The sequence below is a fragment of the Macrobrachium nipponense genome, chromosome 16 (assembly GCF_015104395.2).
Source record: "Macrobrachium nipponense isolate FS-2020 chromosome 16, ASM1510439v2, whole genome shotgun sequence".
NCBI lineage: Eukaryota > Metazoa > Arthropoda > Malacostraca > Decapoda > Palaemonidae > Macrobrachium > Macrobrachium nipponense.
This window is the reverse complement of record NC_087209.1, coordinates 13311932-13334215: the sequence shown is the minus strand read 5'-3', so window position 1 is coordinate 13334215 and position 22284 is coordinate 13311932.

The window sequence follows — 22284 nt, the reverse complement described above, 5'->3', positions numbered from 1 at the left end:
TGAAAAAGAAAGGATTAGATTACAGAAAAGAGAGAAAGAGAAGGGATAGATTAGAACAGAAAAAGATGAGAAAGAGAGGATTAGATTAGAAGCAGAAAGAGAGAAAGAGAAGATTAGATTAGAAGCAGAGAGACTTGCATTTCAGGCTGAATTAGCTGTAAAAGTAGAAAGGGGAGACTATTGAATTGCAAGTGATAGCAGAAAGGGAAAAATCTGAACTTTCCCGGCTCGATAAACGGCAAGAAATTGATTTGCTAGAATCTCAAAAGAAGTTTGACTTATCCAAGAATATGAAATTAGTACCAGACTTCCCTGATTATGACCCTGAAGACTATTTTAAGGCTTTTGAAGAAACTGCTTCTCATTTGAATTGGCCGAAAGAACAATGGATTTGGCTACTTAGGCCTAAACTTTCCGGTAAAGCGGCTCAAGTTTGTCGACATATCAAAGAGACAAATGATTATGAAGTTAAAAAAAAGGCTGTCATAGATGCTTTTTCAATTTCTGTGGAGGGTTATCGGTAAGTTTTTCGCAATAAAGTTAAAACTAGTACTCAGACATACCTAGAGTTTGCTTCAGAAAAATTAAGAGAATTTAGGAAGTGGTTAAAAGCTTCAGCTATAACTACCTTTGAACAGTTGGAAAATCTAATAGTGTTAGAGGAATTTGTTAAAGCTTCCTTGGTGACAGACAAGAAAATTACTTGTTAAAGGCAGCTTCTTTAGCAGACACCTACTCCCTTGTACATAAAACTAGCAAGAGATTAGATCATATTGTAAAACAAGTTCCAGGCAATACTCTGGGTGTTAGCACTGAGGATTCTAGGGAGTCACTGCTTTGCAAATATTGTAAGAAACCAGGTCATTCTATTAAAAACTGTAAAGCACCAAATTATTAGGTTTCGGAGTTAAATAGGAATTTTAAGGATAGGAGTTTTAAAAGTAATCCACTGCATAAGGAAAAACCGTCTTTGTATGTGGTAACACATGAAGCTGTGGATTTGTTTCAAGGTTTCAAAATAGATGGTATTGGATCTTTAACATCCGATGGTGCTGAGCATAAGATAAAGATGTTACGTGACACAGGGGCATCACAAAGTTTGATTTTAAGGAAAGCAATCTCAGATATCAATAAGGCTTTAAATGGTGACTTTGTACTCTTGAGGGATTTAACTCGAACTTCTCGTGCCCTCCTTGCAGACATTTTTATTGATTGTCCTTTGAAAAAAGGTAGTGTCGGTAGATGTGGTAGATAACGATTCTGTGGAAGGAGTATCCTTCTTGTTGGGCAATAATCTGGCAGGTAATTTAGTTGTTCCAAATTTGGTGGTAACTGATCATCCTAGTGAGGGAAATTATTTTAGTAATGATGTAGCTTGTGTAATTACTCGATCACAGAAATCAAGACCTAGAATGCTCTGAAGTAGTAGAAAATGCAGTGGAAAATATTATGAGCAAAGCTGAGCTTATCCAAGCTCAAAAACAGGATGATACCCTAGGTAATTTTCAGTCAGGCAGTCTCTAAAAGTGAAATTGATAAATCACCAAGTTTTCATTAGGAATCTGGTGTGCTCATGAGATTTTATTGCCCTGCTAAGTTATCTAAGCTTGACACTTGGGGTGAAAAGCACCAGATTGTTTTACCATCCTCTGTAAGAAAACTTGTTTTGGAGGTTGCTCATGATGGGAATGGTGGACACTTAGGGATTCACAAGACTTATCACAAGATTCTTAACCATTTCTATTGGCCTAACATGAAAAAGGATATAGCAGACTTTATCCGTACTTGCCACATTTGTCAGATTTCAGGAAAGCCTAACCAAAGTATACCCAAATATCCTCTTCAACCTATGGTAGTTCCTGATGATCCTTTTCATAGGGTAATTATAGATTGTGTAGGACCTCTGCCAAAAACTAAAAAGGGTCACCAATATTTGCTCACCATTATGTGTCCTACTACACGTTATCCCATAGCAATTCCCTTGCGTAATATTTTGGCTAAAACTATAGCTAATGCTTTGCTTAAAGTTTTCACCACCTATGGAATCCCCAGAGTTACAGTGTGACCGTGGTTCTAACTTTACAAGTGACTTATTCAGTAAAGTTCTGAAGGAACTGGAAATTAAACAAATATTATCCTCAGCCTACCACCCGGAGTCCCAAGGTGTCTTAGAACGCTGGCATCAGACTTTTAAAAGTATGTTAAAAAAAATACTGTCTCGGGAATAATGCACAATGGGATGAAGGGGTGGATTTTCTATGGTTTGCCATAAAAGAAGCCCCACAAGAGTCTCGGATTTTCCCCTTTTGAAATGTTATTTGGAAGGTCAGTTAGAGGACCTCTTAATGTAATTAAAGATGAGTGGTTGAGTGCACCCTCTTCCAGTCAATTTCAGTCTGTTAAACAATATATGTCAAAGCTCCAGAAAATTCTTTGTGATGTTAGGAAATTAGCTAAAGAAAATCTCGACAGTTTGAAGTGAAAACTAATTTTGATAGATCTAGTAAAGTTAGAAAATTACTCCCTGGCAATTTGGTTTTGGCTTATTTTCCTGTTCATAGTTCTCCCCTAAAGTCAAAGTTCTTTGGACCATATACGGTACTGTAAAATGTCAACAATAATACATATGTAATTGAGACTCCTGACCGTAGAAAATCCACTCAAATAGTTCATCTAAATCTTAAAAAAAAAAAATCACTGTAGGGAACCTGGACCTTGTTGTAGAGACTTGGTTGTTAATATGATTAATATAGATTCTGCATCAGAGAATGCCTCTGCAACTGCGAACTCAATTGATGACCTCATACCTTCTTGGAGCCCAGAATCCAATTCAGAAATTTTACAAAACCTAGCAGTGAAGTTGTCCCATTTACATATCCGTAGACTAGAATTGTTATTCCAAAGACTTGAGGAAGCTAATTTAACAATTAACCAAAAGAAGACTGAATTTTGCCATGCTACTATTTCCTACCTAGGCCATATTGTAGGTAGTGGGCATGTTCGTCCTAAGACTGCTAACATTGATCCTGTACTTGAGAGCTGCCCCCACTTCTAAAAAATCACTACGGAGTTTTTTGGGAATGACATCATTCTATAGGAAGTTTTGCAAGAACTTTGCATCTGTAGCATCACCCTTAACTAGCCTAACTAGCTCTAAGGTCAAGTTCATATGGACTCAAGAATATCAAGAAGTATTTAATCAACTAAAATTATTACTCTGTAGCAACCCTGTCCTATGTACACCTGATTTTAATAAACCTTTTTGTCTCCAAGTAGATGCGTGTGATACAGGGGCTGGTGGAGTGTTGCTGCAAAAATCAGCGAGAGATGGTTTTCTGCATCCAGTGTGCTACACGTCTACTAAGTTCCTGTCCCATCAAATGTCTTATAGCACTATTGAAAAGGAGGCACTGAGTTTAGTGCTCGCACTGCAGAAGTTTGAGTGATATCTCCAGGGAGCTTCTGAGATAGTAACCTACACTGATCACAATCCGTTGACTTTCATGGAGAAGATGAAGTCACACAACCAGAGACTACTCCGTTGGGCTCTGTATCTACAGAAGTTCCCCTTGGAAATTGTCCACCTTAAAGGAAGTGACAATGTTATCGTGGATGCTCTGTCAAGGGCCGGAACCAAAGTACCTTGAACTCCTCACTCGTCCGAGCCACTCTGTTGGGCTCGGCCTTTTGGGGGGAGGTGTGACGCATATTGTTAAATTTGTACATATTGCTGAACCATTTAATTATTGTCTTGTTTAGTTAACTGTATAACTACCATATGAATACGGAATCACTTGTTATATTCTGCATTGTTTGTCTCCTTCGGACCTTTTCCCTGGCTTTAAGTTAGTCTCACTCTGGTCTCTTGCTGGGAGGAGGGTCGAAGGAGCTGCCTACTTATTTTTGAGTATTTTCTGTATATTTTTCATATTTTGAATGAGGTTTATTTTCCTTATTTATGGGTGTGATTTATAGTATTGTTCTGCTAAGGGAGGAATGTTTATTTTTACTTACCTTTTGTGTTAATATAATAATTTCGTTAATAAATTTTCATTTATCCTTTCTTAGTATTGTGTTACAAGCTTACAGAACCCATCTGTGTGTTATTCTTGAATAATTAAGTATGTAACAATATATATATATATATATATATATATATATATATATATATATATATATATATATATATATATATATATATATATATATATATATATATATATATATATATGCATGATGCATTGGCCCAACAACAAGCATCAGTTTAACGGTCTCTCTCTCTCTCTCTCTCTCTCTCTCTCTCTCTCTCTCTCTCTCTCTCTTTCAGGTGTCTAGGAATACTCGTCACATCCATTCCAGGGTTCCAGAGTGCCTGGTATTTCCGGGACTCATGTGTTATTCACACCCAAAGAGACGGTAGTTTTAGCGTTCATTTGTACAAGACAGGTGTATTCAGACTGATTGAAAAGGTTTTGGGGCTTTGCAAGTGCTAATAAATATCAAATGAAGCAAAGTGATGTTTTCAGTGATGGTAATGACTTCTAGGGTTCATGTGCTATGATTGTAAATGTTGAAATACTGATTGAATCTTGTTATGTGAGAAAAAATTGTTGCTTTCTGTTGTGTATTATATAACACAGACAGACACCTACAACATAATAGTTATGCAGTGCCTAATCCAGTTGATAACTATGTTCACAAGACCTAAGAAGATAATATCAATAAAGCATGGTGTCAACTTGTCTCCAAACTGGATGGTAATCCTGCCTTTCAGAGTTGGACATATGATAATTCTGAAATGACGAAGAGAACAGCGTTTGAGATACAAACAGGTGACACTTGATATTCGGGTTCACATTATCTCGAAGTGCCTGTGAGAAATTGCTGTTACTGCGAAATGGCTTCACTAGACCAATGAGCTAACTTACTTAGCTCTCCAGTGAGACTTAAGAGTCGTATTCAGTTCGCGGGAAAGATATCGGCTTATAGTTCAACCGTCCTTTTGAGGTAGAGACTATCTGAAGTGAAGGACGCTGTTGTAATTAGGGGCCTTTGTTAATCATGAAAATTAAGAACAAAATTATTATTGCTGATTCAGAAGAAAAATCTACATTCTTTTACAGCTTTATTAGAGGAAACGCAGCCGAGGCAAGACCTTGAAACCGATGAATTTTAAATTCATAAGTCCAATTGAACGTTTCTCGGTCATCACTTGAAAATTGTCAATCGGTGGCATTAGAGAAAGAAGAAGAAGAAGAAGAAGAAGAAGAAGAAGAAGAAGAAGAAGCAGAAGAAAAGTTTGAATTACATTCGCCTGCCTCCCAAGGTGCTGACCGGTCGTCATTAATATTATGCTCAGACAGCAAGTTAGTTCCTCAACTACCGATCTCAGGGTCCGAGTTTGATTCCCCGCTCTGCCAACGAGAAATCAGAGGAATTTATTGCTGGTGATAGAAATTCATTTCTTGATGTGGTTCGGGTCCCACAGTAAGCTGTAGGTCCCATTGCTAGGTAACTAATTGGTTCCTAGCTACGTAGAAATATCTAATCCTTCGGGCCCAGCCCTAGGAGAGCTGTTAATCAGCTTAGTGGTCTGGTAAAACTAAGATATACTTAACTTAGACAGACAAGTTTTAAAGATTGTTTGAGATTCTGTACTGTTAGTTCGAACATCTCACGAAAGCAACGTCTACTTCACCTACAGAAGAAAGCAATAAGCGAACACAAAGACAAACAAATTTTCACGTATGCTAATACGAAAAAAAAAACGAGAAGGTAAGTCAATAACCGAGTGGACACAAAACAACGATAACAAAAACAGTGAAAGATGCGAACGTCACATGCGAGCGGTAACGCAAATCTGACACCACATGAGACAGAGAGAGAGAGAGAGAGAGAGAGAGAGAGAGAGAGAGAGAGAGAGATATCCGGCCGAAATAAGCTAAAGTATCACTTTGGTGATACATTAGACGCATAGCAAAACCAGCGAATTAAACCTCTGAATTTGCTCATCTTCAAGAATGTTACCTTCAGAAGGTGACGACAGAATTTGATGAAACTTGGCTTGTATGTTTAAAAGGTTACCTTCAAGAAATACATCAGCGTTACAATGGTTTCCATGGCAACGAACGGCTATTTCTGGAGCCATTAAATTCGCATGATAATCACGTCTTGAAAGGATCAAAGTAATGGGTATATTTGCACTCTGTTCACCTCTGGTGATATTCCTTACTAATACAGTACAGATAGATTGACAGAAGGTAAAACTAAAGAAATAAATAAAATAACCTTCTTAGGCTTCGTTGGAGGAGGTAATTACAGTCACTCAACTCGGGACATAAACTGTCAATGATGAGTCGTTCTCAGGTAACTGATGTCACTCGTGACCTCAATACCCGATGCCATCTGGGTACGAAGTTTATTGGCGGGAGAAATATAAGTATGGCATCGAAGTCCAATTTCGGTTTCGTTTCTAACTGAGGAATAAATGATGCTTCAGGTCATGGGGAAGGACGTCTTCTCATTTATCTTTGGGTCACTTGTTGCTGTCACTTCTATCATACCCATCTTAGGGCATCAGTGATGGATGCCAGGTAGGGGTAGAGTCAAAGCAACAAGATTTAAGTAAAATTAACTTTTTTTCTTTTCCACCCTTCACCTATTAGATATATATATATATATATATTATATATATATATATATATATATATATATATATATATATATATATATATATATGAATAATTATATACACATCGAACCGTGATTCATTTATATATCATTCGAGCTACAAATGTCCTTTAATATCTAAATTCGCTCTACCTCGGAATTGATATATTTTCATATATGTACCGAAGGGGAATTTTAGTTGATAATAATAATTTCGTCCCCCCATGGGGATCGAACCACCATCCAAGTGGACGGGAACGAAATCAGGACAGACAATGACACTATCCAATCAGCCAACAGAGACGCTAAGAAGTTTATATCGATTCTGACCTTACAAATCACCCTCGAACTCGGTGTTTTTCGTAATTAGAATCGATATAAAACCCCGTCTACCATGTTAGCCAATTCGAGCGTTTGACCCACGTAGCCTTTGTTATGAATAATTATCATATCGAACCGTGATTCATTTATATATCATTCGATATATAAATCGATATAAACTTATTAGCGTCTCTGTTGCTGATTGGATAGCGTCACTGTCTGTCCTGATTTCGTTCCCGTCCACTTGGATGGTGGTTCGATCCCATGGGGGGACGAAATTATTTATCAACTAAAAAAATTCCCCTCCTTCGGTACATATATGAAAATATATCAATTCCGAGGTAGAGCGAATTTAGATATTAAAGGACATTTGTAGCTCGATGTATATATATATATATATATATATATATATATATATATATATATATATATATATATATATATATATATATATATATATATATATATATATATATATATATATATATATAATAGCTGGAGGGTGGAAAAGAACAAAGTTATTTTTACTTAAATCTCGTTGCTTTGACTTAAAATTGCATTACTACATTTTAAAGGAGCTTAATGTTTTTTATGTTAAAGTACCTTCACATAAAAAAAAACCATTAATCTCATCTAAAATGTAGTAATGGAATTTAGAGGATGTTAGTGATGCAAGGCATCAGCACTTAGTGATTAAAAAACAATAAAATTTTTCCTGATGATCAACATCAATAATAAAGAAAAATACGAGAAGAAACCGAGCAAATCAGAACAACAGGAGAGATGGAATAGCTTCTTGAGCATCTCCTTGGACGATTACTTTTTGTCTAGAAGCTGCATCTTATTCTCGCATTTTTCTCCCTGCATCTTCTTGCTCCTTTATTATCTAATCTTCCTCATATGACTACTGCTACTATAGCTGATTCACTTCAGGTAGATTCATGGGTGAACCCTATTCCTACTAGTCGTTTATTTTGCGGCCCCTGATTGGCTGGTACAGTAAGTTCCAGAAGTGAAGCGACAAATTTCAAAATTGATCGTACTTTTTTAAGAAACCCTGGTGGGGTTGCCAGTTAGTATATTTTATTCCAATTATTGTCATCCTCTTTGTCTGATAATAAGTATCAGTGATTAACTGTAGACCCACAAAAGGTATTTCCCCAGTGAATGGTCAATGTTAGTTCAATAATTGTTTATTAAAAGAAAAAAATAAACCCCCCTCAAAGAAAAAAAAATTCACGTAGAAACATCTGCGGCTCTCTATGTGTAATATCGAGTGTTCACCATTGAGTGGCAGCAGGAACCGAGTGCATAAGCATTGGCCTAATGTGATTTGTAAATTAATTTTCTACTTTTATAGCGTCATATCGAAAGTTATTATGATTTCTTTTGACAATGCACAAAGTAGTTTAGCATCTGATTAAATGAAATATAAATAAGACACAAGTTGGTGTGAAAAAAAGAAGAAATCCAAGTTATATGCGCGTTTCACATTAGTTACATGGTTAGGTCTATGTCAAGAATCAAGGAATATATTTCCAGTTTGTTATTTAATAATTTCATCGAATTCCTCAGTTGTGCGAATTTTTGCATGTGGAATTGCCTTCAGGGTCGCATCAATCAAGAATTTTCGTTGGTTTCCACCTTTTTTTTTTCAGTGCATAAGTGAGACTATTCTTGTCCAAACGATCCGGAGTGTGAATATGCTTGGCGAGCATTATTTTAATTCGAGTATCTCCTGTTATGCTCTCTCTCTCTCTCTCTCTCTCTCTCTCTCTCTCAGGACCTTTTTAACTAGTCAAGAATAACCAGAGGGCTGTTTTAAGAATCGAGCACTAGGCCTATTGGTCATGCTCGAGTGATTCTTTAATATATATATATATATATATATATATATATATATATATATATATATATATATATATATATATATATATATATATATATATATATATATTATTCCCAAAAAACCCATGAATTTCTGTTATACAATAATGCTTGACTGAATCAAACTGATTACTGGTTGCCCGTGGAAATATGAATTTGGGTGATATCACTCCCTTATGATACGCCCACTTACGCAAATTCAGTCTTAAATTTCACGGTTGGAATATGATTAGAAGATTTGAGGTAAAAGGTTGAAGTGAAAAAGGTGGAGTTAGGATTGGGTAGAGGTAGAGGTAGAGGGGGAGGGAGGGGAGGTTGGGGTCTGTCGTCTCCCTATTTAACCAGGTAGTGATTTTACGGGTGTTTTGGTTGCTTGCGTCCGTCCTTCTTTTTTTTTTTTTATATAGCGAGTCTGTTTCCCAGGTCCTAATGGTTCTATCTTTGCTAAATAACAGACAGTGGCCCTGCATTGTAAGCCTTGCTATGCCGGGAACTAGGCTTAGTCACCTGAAGCTGAAGGTAGCAGCAGCAGTTAGAGCCTTTCTCGAAGATGGTGTTTTATGCTCGGTCCAAGAAGCTAAAATCAGAACTACCAACCAAACTCAACTTCTCTGTTGAATCTAGGTGCATTCATGGTTGATTAAGTTTAATGTTGTAGAGATTTTCCCTTTACATTCTATTGGTACTTGCAAGGTTTTATGCATCTTCGCTAAAATAATTGATAATACACTATGTTTGTTTCCACATTGCTCCAAATATACATTGGTAATCCTGTATTGAAGGAAAATTTCAAATTGTTTCGTTTCTTTAGTTTGAAGTAATTACTATACTTTGAAATAATTACTATTACAGTAATTTTTTCTTATGATTGTTATAAATATCATTATTTGATATATGTGCATCATATGTTAGCTTTATTTTGCTTGATAGAGCTTTCACTGTAGAAAAAAATAAGTTTTTCTGCTGCGTGTTGTAGTTGCCAGTTAGTGAATTTCGAACGAAATCCTCTGCAATTTGTCGCTTCACTTCTGGAACTATATATATATATATATATATATATATATATATATATATATATATATATATATATATTATATATATATATATATATATACATATATATATATATATATATATATATATATATATATATATATATATATATATATATATTATATATACAGACCACTAAATTGTGTTATATACACTAACCATTTTAGTGCTTGCACTCTTTCAGAGTTTAGCACTGCAAAAATGATATGCAAGAAAACCACCAGATGAGCTACGAGAGGGTAGACACAACGATGACTAGTCATGACTATTTCATTGTTTTTTCCCATATATAGAATTTTTATGTTAATTTTAGCCGTAGTTGAAAAATAATCGTAATTTCATAACATTATTCTCAAGAAGTTTCAATTGTCTATTTAATTTTCATAATGAAACATAAATCGTTCGACACGTGAGACTGAAAAAGCAAAAGAGAGAGAGAGAGACAGAGAGAGAGAGCGGTGAGTGACCAAAGCAAAAGCGACATCAGATCTGAATCTCAGGTAGCGTCCCCTGTGCCAGGTAAGCGAGCGAAAGCAGTATTGTACTATAAGTCTTCCCAGAAGCAAGATGATTCGCTACATAATAAGACATAATCTTCAATTTCTCTTCTCATATCACTGACATCTAAGATCTGAGCGCACCAATTTATTTCATAAAAACACAAGTTTTACATCATCTTGATCCCATGAATGATGCAAAATCCGATGAAAAGGAAAAACAAACATAAAAAATTTAATTCTCCTCTATTGTTATTCGTTGTAATTTCTTTCTGTTTATATTATTGATTTTAGGAAATCATGATTTAGTTGTACAATTAACACCGAATCGTTTGGTACAATGGAAAGTTTTCTATTATGTGCAAAACGTGAGATAAATGAAGAAATAAAAACATATTCCTAGTTTTCTGAGCTGCAGACGAAAACATTTGACACTGAGTGAGCCGCCTTCCTCCCGGTACCAGCCAATCAGAGGCCGCCAAACAAACGTCTCTAGGAATCTGGCTCACCCAAGAATCTACCTTAAGTGAATCAGCTATAACGAAAATCCTCTCCATTTCTTCTTCTTCTTATTCTCCTTCTACATTATTATTTCAAAACACGTGCTTAACGCGCTACTTAAAAGGTGCATAGGATTTTGTTATTGCAGTCCATTGTTACTGGTGAGGATGAAGCGAATGGTCCTGAAATCATGTGTGTGTGTTTGTGTGTGTCCATAAAGAAATGAAACGTTTCGTCTGACCAAATTTCAAATATTTCTTGTTACTTTTTGAAAGATTAATTCTACAGGTGATTTTTAGGAAGGTTAAAAATGTTCCTTAATAAAATTTTTTAATGTTTCGTGAAATGTGATATTACTGAACAGGGATCATTTCGTAAGCTCATGGAAATAAAAACTACTGAGGCTAAAGGGTTGCAAATAGGTATGTTTGATGAATGGAGGATGGAGGATTAACATCCCAATCTGCAGCCCTCTAGCCTCAGTAGTTTTTAAGATCTGAAGGCGGACAGAAAAAGGCATCTCAATAGTTTTCTTTTACAGAAAACTAAAAAAAAAAAGAAAGAAAAAAAAAGGGGAAGTTATTATTATTCAGAAGATAAATCCTGTTCATCCGGAAGAGGCCTCCAGGGGCCACTGACTAGAAAGTCAAGTTTCCAAAGAATACGGATTCCGTTTGACAGAAATTGCATTAAATATTACATAGGATATAGGAAATGAAGTCTATTGCATAGAGAGTATGGCATAAAAATAGCCATTTTTTTTATTCAGCTTGTAAATTCGTGGTCGTTATCTAGATTACCAAAACGTATCATAACAATGCACGGCTGATCTGTTTTAGTTCATTGTAAAGGGAAAAGCAGAATGCTGTACAAATACAAAATATATCTAGTATGCAGTATATACTATATATATATATATCTATATATAATATATATATATATATATATATATATATTATATATAATCTTCATAAAATGAAGATAACATATGGCAATAAAGTCCACAGGAGAAAAGAGTAAATAAAAGATTCTAGTAGGTGTCAGCACTAAGTGATTAAAAAAATGAATTTTCCATGATGATCAACATCGAATGAGCCTTAGAATTTAACGAATAATAAAGAAAAATACTAGAAGGAAGCGAGCAAATTAATATTACAGGAGAGATGGAATCGCTTCCTGAGCGTCTCCTTGAACAACTACATTTCGACGAAAACCAACAAGTCACACACATATATATATCATACATATATTAGGGCTTTTGCCTATTATGATAAGGCGCCCTATGAGGTAATGTTAGACTTGCGATAATCTTAAGCTAAGTCGGTTGGTATTGCACTTCCATCTTCAATGGAGTGTCTGGGGGTTTGTAGATCACTTAAGAAGTCGGTATTATCTTGTTGGTTATTACGACGATGTGTTAAACTCATGGTTCGGTGAGGAGGTTCTTGTAGAAAACACGAAGTATAAAAATAGATATATTCTTCTGAAGTTTTACATGATGAAGATCAGGTATGATTGTACAAGTCTTCTAATAACGATAGCTTGATCGCTTCTGCCAATGATGATGGCTACTTCTGTTCTCTCTACATGATAAAGCTTAGGTAAAGAGATACAGGTCTTCTAATGACGATAGCTAACTCTGTTCTGCCTGTCTCCCATCTCTGTTACAAGTTATGAAGGAACAGACAGTAGTTCGAACATATGAACACACAATCAAAATGAGACACGCTACAGATCACGTAGGCCGTTTGAATTATAGGTCGGGGTAGTTGTCTCAAGCAGGGAGCTTGGACTAATGTTTATAAACAATTGAATGACTACAGGTGACGGCATGTTATCTTAGCCTACATACTTATTGTATACGTCATCTTTAGCGTCTCTAGTCTGATCACATTCCTGCAAGCAATCTTTTATATATATGGACTAACATTCCATATTTTTATTATGTAAACACTTACATTAGCTCGGTCAGCTACTAAAACCAACTACTGAATATTACTCAAACTTGACTTGCATTTGACTTATAGGAGTGTGATACAGACACTATGTGAATATATATAGATAATATATAAAATACTTATAAGTAAAAAAATTAATGGTGTACACTAATACAGATTCAAGTAATAAAATATTTAGACATAATATGCATATAATATTCGTAAATAATAGTGATCACGTGATATATACTGATACAGTTTTTCACTTCATCTCTTTAAGATACTTATGCTACAGAAAATACTAATGTACTCTGATAATCGCATAGAATGAAGATTAACATGATAAAAATCATATTTTAACTGATAAAAATTTTCATATATGAATTGATAAAATTATTAATGTTTATGCTGATTGATTCGTTGATTTTTATGCTAAATGTTATATATCTGATTCATTAATCAATATACTAACTCATATATAACTGCAGATACTGGTAAGATAAAAGGTAACAGATTGATTATAGGCTACCTGATTTGTTTATACATATGTATATGGATTCATATAATTATGATTAATATATGTGCACTTTAAATAGATTCCTATTGCGTACACGCAAAGATATATTTCGATTCCGTTATTTATGATCATTTATATAATAGATTCCTATTGCGTACACACAAAGATATATTTCGACTCTATTATTTATGATCATTTATATATATGATACATGATACCTTATATATATAGGATACATGACCGAGGTTATACTACTTCACTTTTAACTAGCGTTCGAACAACTTTTCGTCCATTACACAGTTCCAGACAACTACCTATAGCCAAATGAAACGGCCTTTTTCAATGGTTAAAACAAGGGGAAAATTTGCCTGGGCGGGTCCAACGTTCTATTTTGCGCTCATACTTATTCTCTGAATCCTAAGCTACACGATTACGTTCGCGATGAATAAAACCATCCCAGCACGAGTCCTTCGCCAGCAAAGTAGAGTTGAATATCCTTCGGGTCGTAATTTGTCGGAAGTATGTCCCTTTTGTAGTCGAATCCGACAGCCGCCGGAGCGTTCCGCATTAAAACGAGATTAACGACGGGATACGGGTGTCGGTCGAAGAAGTCCATGATGGTGCTTATTCCTTTCACATTGTAGGCGGTTGTTACCCGACTGCCGTCGTCCGCAGCGACGAACGATTGTTTGAAGTTGCGATGTGAAACTCTCGTACTGCGGATACTGTAACAGGTTCCATTAATCAGCCTGCAAGTGAAATGATACTTGTCACAAGGGCAAAGTAAATTCAGACGACATCCAAATACAGGGGAGGGGAGAGAGCCATTTAGACCAGACTTAACCCACATGAATTCGCTGATATTTTGGAATTCAAAAGAGTCAGCTGTACAAACTTTTTTATCCATGGCATTAACAATGAGTGAACCTATCCAGGTCTATGATGACTTGTAAAAATATCCATAATTATAAAAAATAAATAGATATCATTACGAATCTCAAAGAAAATTCGATATTACTGGTAGTAAGTTACTAGACAAAGAAGTGGAAAACGGAGCTATTTGTAAGATTGCCAGGCAACATAAGAGTCAAAGAGAAGATTAATCATGATTCTGTATTTCTCTATGCTAACTGAAATTAAGTTGTGATAAAATCTGATCCTATGTGCCCCTAACAAAAGTTTCATATTCAAGTTTCCCGCGCGCATCCTCTGAGGTTAATTTTAAAAACATTATTAATAGGTAGGAGATGCAACGAGAAAACCCACTATGTAACTAATTTCTAAATAAACTTTGGGTTTTTCAAGAAAATGTGACATTTTCCCATGAATGTTTTACTTGAATTGCAATAGGCTAATGTTGCAAGTAAATATATCATATACATATCTTGATACTTCTAAATGTCTATGAGGTTCAGAAAAAATTAATCCATTTTGTTGTTATAGAAATCCTATTTGCTTATTTTTGTTATTAATTTAGACACGTCTGCCTCGCCCATGAGATGTTCGGGCTAGGCATTCCTTTCTCCAGTCAATCTGCTTTTGCAAGCGCGAGATGAAGCCTGTGTAAGCAGATTATTGAGGTTAAAAGGAACAAATACTGATACGGCAATGATGACATCGTCACTTGGCAGGAGATTGCTCTCAGCCAGCTAAGAGTTACGTTACTTGCTGTAATAAATACGACTTTAGGATAAATTTATTATCTTTTAATACTCGACCCACACGAAAAGAATGTCTGAAAAAAAAAACAGTACCAAATTGAACAATATATTAGTTTCATGTTGGAAATCTGCATAATTGTAATTATGTTAAATTAAATATTCCTTATTCAAACTATATGAAAAAGGTTTCCATACAAATTCTATATATATTATTAGCCCTGTATAAGATTCATATAGGATTATTTCATAGATAACATTTTCACTTCTAGACTTCCTGACTTTAAAATCTCTTTTATTTTATTTTATTTATTTATTTATTTATTTATTATTATTATTATTTTTTTTTTCATTGACTACGAATATAAATCACCGGGACAGACAATATGTCAGTAGGTTTTGATATGTGTTTGAACTTTTAGCTTATTTGTCATTACTAAAGCGTTAAGTTAGAGTTCAAATCTTTACGCATATATATTTGGATATTTAATTAATCTATGGTTACGTTTTGCTTATTGATTTTATCGTGATTCCTTTTTTATTATAATTTGTAACCCTTCCGACTTCTTACGGAGTGTATTATATTGAATCCACTTGTATCCATATTTATTTTATTTTTTTTATATTTATTTATTTATATATATTTGATAAATTAATGGTTGGCTTGAATATGTGGAAAAAGTGTTCTAGCGGCGTACCGTATAAGGCTACTTGTGGCATTAATTCTATAGATACAAGATATAAATGATAAAGGTATTTAAAAAACCGCGAGAACCGCTATAATCCAGTTCGGATCCAATATCACGAGTTGTAACTCGTAAGACATTGACACTTCCTATTTAATTATCCGTTATTCTACCAAACCGATTGACTCTGGGTGATAAAATATATTATTGGTTTTCTTAATGGAAAGGAATTCACACAACGTGTTAAGGAGATTATTATTGATTTACACCACCCGAGTCAGATTATCATGTGTTGAATTCCATGTTTACTGATTTAGCACTCATAAATATTCTTAATGACTCCACCTGCGGTTTTGTTTTTTAGTGCTATTACTTCTATATAACGTGTCAAGGAACTATTAACACTAAGAAGTGTTTATTCCCTCTGTCAGACTCGTAACTCTGTTAATAATTCTAAGTATATTCTTTCAAGGATTGATTTGGCACAGGATAGGCCCTTAAACTGACAGGTGTCTTAGTGTGTCCCTTGTTTTCATGACACGTGTTACAATCAGTTATGTGCTTTTTATATCTGTAAGCATTGTAGGCCAGTAAAATAGTGATTTGGCTTTCTGTGACATAGTAGGAAACCCTGGATGACTGAATGCAACCAGTTTAGGACGATTGGTATGAAAGAGATTATTACTACTACCTGGTCGTTAGTCATCTGCTGTGTTCTTCGGGTTTTCCTCGTCACGGACCTACATATAATATTACATTTGATTACATTATTCTGATACACATACTTTAAATATACTTTTGCTTTAGGGTTTCTGCTCGAAGTGTTTATTGTTTTTGCTTAGCCGCTGACCCTGTTTCCATTCGAAGTGTTTATTGTTTGGTGTTTATTGCTGCTGACTCTGTTTCCGTTCGAAGTGTTTATTGTTTGGGTTATGTCTGTTGACTCTTGCTTTGTTCAGTTTGTAACAGTTCTGCGCTCCAACCCAGATATTCAATGCTCGCGATCTCTTGGGTTAAGGAATTTTCTTGTTTAGATACGGTTTTAACAATAGGCACGGATGTTTCTATATTTTTTAGTCTAATTAATGGTTCTTTGCAGTATGGTGCGGGATTTTCGGGATAATGCGTCAGCTATGACAATTGCTTTCCCAGGTAGATATCTTATCTTGGCTCCAAAGACCTGAATGATCATTTGTCACCGGGTTCCCTTTGGACTGTGATTAAAGCCTTTGAAAAACTCGGTAAAGGACTCATGTTCAGTAAGGACTTTATCAGGATAGCCATAGATTATGAACTTAAAATGTACTAGTGAGTTAAAGATACCTAGCCCTTCCTTGCTATTACTGCATATTTACTTTCAGAGGGCTTTAGTTTACGTGAATAAAAAGCTATAGGAAAGAACTGTTTATCATATTACTGAAGTAATACCCTCTTACCCCTTGGTCTGAGGCGTCTATTGCAATAAAAAAAAATTCCTTATTTAAATCAGGGATTTTTAAGTTAGGTGAGCTGCATTATTCCGCTTTTAAGATATCTAACGCCTGTTGATGCTTTTTAGACCATAATAAATCTACGCTCTTCTTCGTAAGATCTGTTAAAGGAGCTGTCATGATTGAAGAGTTACATATTTACATACGATTGTAATACCCACTACAGCGCAAAAGTGCTGTATCCCCCTTTTACGTTAATAGGTACCGGAAGTTATGAATAGCCGACACCTTACCATGGACTACTTTAAGACCTTGACTAGACACATAAAACCTAGATAAACATGTTCGGTTTTTAAAAACTCACATTTAGATATTTTACTCTGAGATTATTTGTCTTTGTCTCTGTAGCACTAGCTCTACTTTATGTGAATGTACTTCTAAGGTATTAGAAAAGATTACAAGATCATCCATATAGGCATGTAGGTTATCCCTAAAAAGCTCCAAACACTATATTGTAATTGGGGCGCAACGTAAGCCGGAGGCATACGTAAAAAATTGATAATGTCCCCTGAGTGTGCTGAAAACGGTGTATGAGGTACAATCACTTAGGTAATGGTATCAGGTAAAAGCCTTTAAGTAAGTCCAAGCTGGTGAACAATTTATTCTAACCTAACAGAGACAAGATGTCGTCGGTACTTGGCACTGGAAACTATCGGGAGTCGTTTCCTTGTTTAAGCGACAGAAATCTACGCAGATACGCCAAGTCCGATCTTTTATGACATGACGTTTGAGGGAAAATTATATGGGCTATTTGATTTCCTAATGGCTCCTATTACTAACATATTTCAACTTCGTCATTTATCTCTATTTTGAAATTGCAGCGAGAGTCTATACGAAGGTACGTATATAGCTTTATGTTTGTCCTTAGACCGTATTTTGTGTTAAATTACATCCGTTTTTTTCCTCCGAAAATCACTCGCTAGTGGAGAACTTCCTGGTATTCAGATAAAAGATAAAAAAAAGTTTCTGCTGAATCATCTCTGCTTGAATGACTTTACTGATATTACTTTAGATAGAATATAAGAGAGATTCATCCACGACTGATTGGGCGGGATTAAAAATAAGCAAACAATAAAAAAAAATGCGATATTTATAGTATAGGTTTTGTGATTACTATATTAACTTGTTGCTGCGAGTCAACTGTGTCTAGGGCTTTGTTCGCTGAAATCGTTATATTTCAGAGTGTCGGGAAGGATTAAAATTTCATTTCCCAGCAAAGTCTTTTTACACGCACTAAGGCATTCGAGGGTGCATGCTTCTCGAGATTTTGCGTGCAAATTGCGACTGCGGTTGTGGGAGAATTCTGTTGGGTCATTTGAACAATGTTACGATTTATGAGACAAATGATTTGTTCTTTTATATAAGTTATTATTTGATTAACTGTCTCATTTTGTTCAAACGGATTTTAATATGTTTGAAGGTTTATAGGATTTTCCTTTGATAAACACGCCTTATTTTGCAGGATGTAAGATAATATTTTGTATACCCCTAGATGAATCTTACAATTACACTAGATACAGATCAATGTGTTTTTTTATACTATAGAGGTATCTGTAAACGCTCGCTTATCCGGACTTCTCATTAGGGAAGTTCGAACAACAGCCGGTGAGTCCGTAAATACAGGATATTACATGTACTAAAGGAATAAACAAGATATTCTAATTTTTACGGCGCGTACAGTCGGGCTTTATCCACCACTACTTATAAATAATAACTTACATATTAAAAAAAAAAAAAAAAAACGAAAACTGCTCTGATTACTTTATACGGTCGTGTGTTTCATAGAAAAATCCTTTTTAATTCAAAAAGATATCGGTATGTATGATCCAACATCGCTTTTCCCACTCTGCTAGAGTCGCTTATTGTGTGGAATTTGCTTTGCTTTGAAAACTTCGGCAGTTTTGACTGACCTTGACCGCTTGACTAGGTGACACAGTCACCGAGTTTGCTTGTTTGATTCTGAACGGGCTACTGTTTCTATTCTTTTTGTAATAATTAGGATCCTTCTCTTTACTACCATCGGCAACGTATTGTGTGTTTTAGCATTATGTTGCTGGTTACGTATAAAGCAATGAATGACGAACTATTAGGAACTGAGCGATTACTAATAAGACAAGTTATCACTACTGCATTCAATATTAACTGTTTGTACTTCATTCTTTGCTAAAATTTGAAATAGTGAGGGATCCTGGTCAGCGCATTTAGCCTGATGAAAGTTTTTTTACAGACATGTTATTCCTTGCAATCCAGCCATATTTTTAAAGTTAAGTTGAGTCATTGAGGTTCGATATTTTATATAACTCAAAAACTCAAGGCTAAAACTGCGATCGGGACTTTGCAAAGGAGCATTTATTGTCATGACCCGAAATAGTGTTACCTCTAATTTATATAGATTTGTACGGGTGTTCCACTTGTTTTTTGTGTGTTTTCTAATCACTACAGTGCTTAACGACCCTATCCATGCATCTGTATAAATACAGACGTCCACTGCGTAAACGCATATTCACTGTTTAATATGATTTGTTACGTAAGGGATTAATAATCACCCAAAATGATAAAATTAACATAGTATATGATTACAATATTTCAGTAGAACTTCTGGAAACAGACACTCAAAGATAAAAAAACTCGCAGTAGCGAAATCTCAATGATGTAGATAATTTCTGTAAAAAAGTAAGATTAAGAATGTCTCGTAACTTCAGCCACAGGAATAACGAAATTCGACCTGCAAAGGAAACACTCAAAGTTACTCCAAATGAATAAAAAATTGTACTTAGCTTGCTTTTGTGGGAAGTCATGGTGTTCCGATAACGACACACGGCCTTGGTCCTCCTTCTCTATTTAGCGGATGACCTGCTTTGGCTTCAGTTTCCCCCGTGCGCGTTGTTTTGATGATTCGAGCCCTTGAAAGATCCGATGCTGCAGACGCGTTCGGTTTGTTTCTTGGAGTGCCGGAAACGCTCACTAACGATGTTTTCTTGAATGATTCTAATGAGAGACGAAGCTTGCGTTGTCGTAGGAAAAAGGACACGTCGGTTTTGTTTCTTGAAGTTATTCACTAACGATGATACTAAGTTGCTTGAAGAATCTCTTGCTTTCGTCGTCGTTAAAGAGTTCTTGTTGTTTTCTGAAGTCGCTCACTAAACGATGAAAATAAGTTGCTTGAAGAATCTGCTGCTTTCGTCGTCGTTGAAGAGTTCTTATATGATACTTCATTATTCTGATGTTTCTTCAGAGAAGTTGTAGAGTTCTTCTGGTCCACTGCCACCAATATTAGGGCTTTTGCCTATTATGATAAGGCGCCCTATGAGGTAATGTTAGACTTGCGATAATCTTAAGCTAAGTCGGTTGGTATTGCACTTCCATCTTCAATGGAGTGTCTGGGGTTTGTAAGATCCACTTACGAACGTCGGTATTATCTTGTTTGGTTAGTTACGACGCTGTGTTCAAAACTCATGGTTCGGTGAGGAGGTTCTTGTAGAAAACACGAAGTATAAAAATAGATATATTCTTCTGAAGTTTTACATGATGAAGATCAGGTATGATTGTACAAGTCTTCTAATAACGATAGCTTGATCGCTTCTGCCAATGATGATGGCTACTTCTGTTCTCTCTACATGATAAAGCTTAGGTAAAGAGATACAGGTCTTCTAATGACGATAGCTAACTCTGTTCTGCCTGTCTCCCATCTCTGTTACAAGTTATGAAGGAACAGACAGTAGTTCGAACATATGAACACACAATCAAATGAGGACACGCTACAGATCACGTAGGCCGTTTGAATTATAGGTCGGGGTAGTTGTCTCAAGCAGGGAGCTTGGACTAATGTTTATAAACAATTGAATGACTACAGGTGACGGCATGTTATCTTAGCCTACATAACTTATTGTATACGTCATCTTTAGCGTCTCTAGTCTGATCACATTCCTGCAAGCAATCTTTTATATATATGGACTAACATTCCATATTTTTATTATGTAAACACTTACACACACACACACACACACATATATATATATATATATGTATATATGTGTGTGTGTGTGTGTATAATTATATATATATATATATATATATATATATATATATATATATATATATATATATATATATATATATGTATGTATGTATGTATGTATGTGTGTGTGTATGTATGTACGTATGTATATATTTATATATATGTAAATACTTACTACTAGATCATGTGTATTGTAACAATTTTAGTGCTTTCGCTCTTTCAGAGTTTTAGCACAGCAAAAATGATATGGCACAATTATTGGTGGAACCAAACCAACTAAAAGTGGCCAGATGCAACGATGTCTAGTCATGCTTATTTCATTGGTTTTCCCATATAAAGAATTTTTATGTTAATTTTAGCCTTAGTTGAAATATAATCGTAAATTCTTAACATTTTTCTCAAGGGGTTTTAATTGTATATTTAATTTGGATAATGAAACATGAATCGTTCGACACTTGAGACTGAAAAAGCAAGAAAGACAGAGAGAGAGAGAGAGAGAGAGAGAGAGAGGTGAGTGACGAAAGGAAAGGCGTCATCAGATCCGAATCGTAGGTCGTGTCCCCTGTGCCAGGTAAGCGAGTGAAAGCAGTTGTGGTAAAATTCTTTTCAGAAGCCGAATGATCCGCAACATAATAAAACAGATTCTTCATTTTCTCAAGATGATAGAAAACACAAGTTTTACATAATCTTGATCGGATGAATGATGCAAAATCCGATGAAATGTAAAAAATAAACACAAAGAATTAAATGCTCCTCTTTCTTTTTATTCGTTGTAATTCCATACTAGAATATCTCGAACTCATTCTTGTGTTCCTACTATCTTTATCCATGATAAGAATAAACCCAGTCACAGACTATCCCATCTAGTTGCATTTACCTAAGCTCTTCTTCAATCACAAAAACTGTTTTCTCAAATCTTTCCCAAACTTTCCTACAAACCACAGAAGCCATAAATGAACCTCTGTACTTTGAAACTGCTGACACAACCTTTTCTCAAAAAGAAAAAAAATTTCTACATAGACAGCTCCTATTTCTTTTAAACTCACTTTT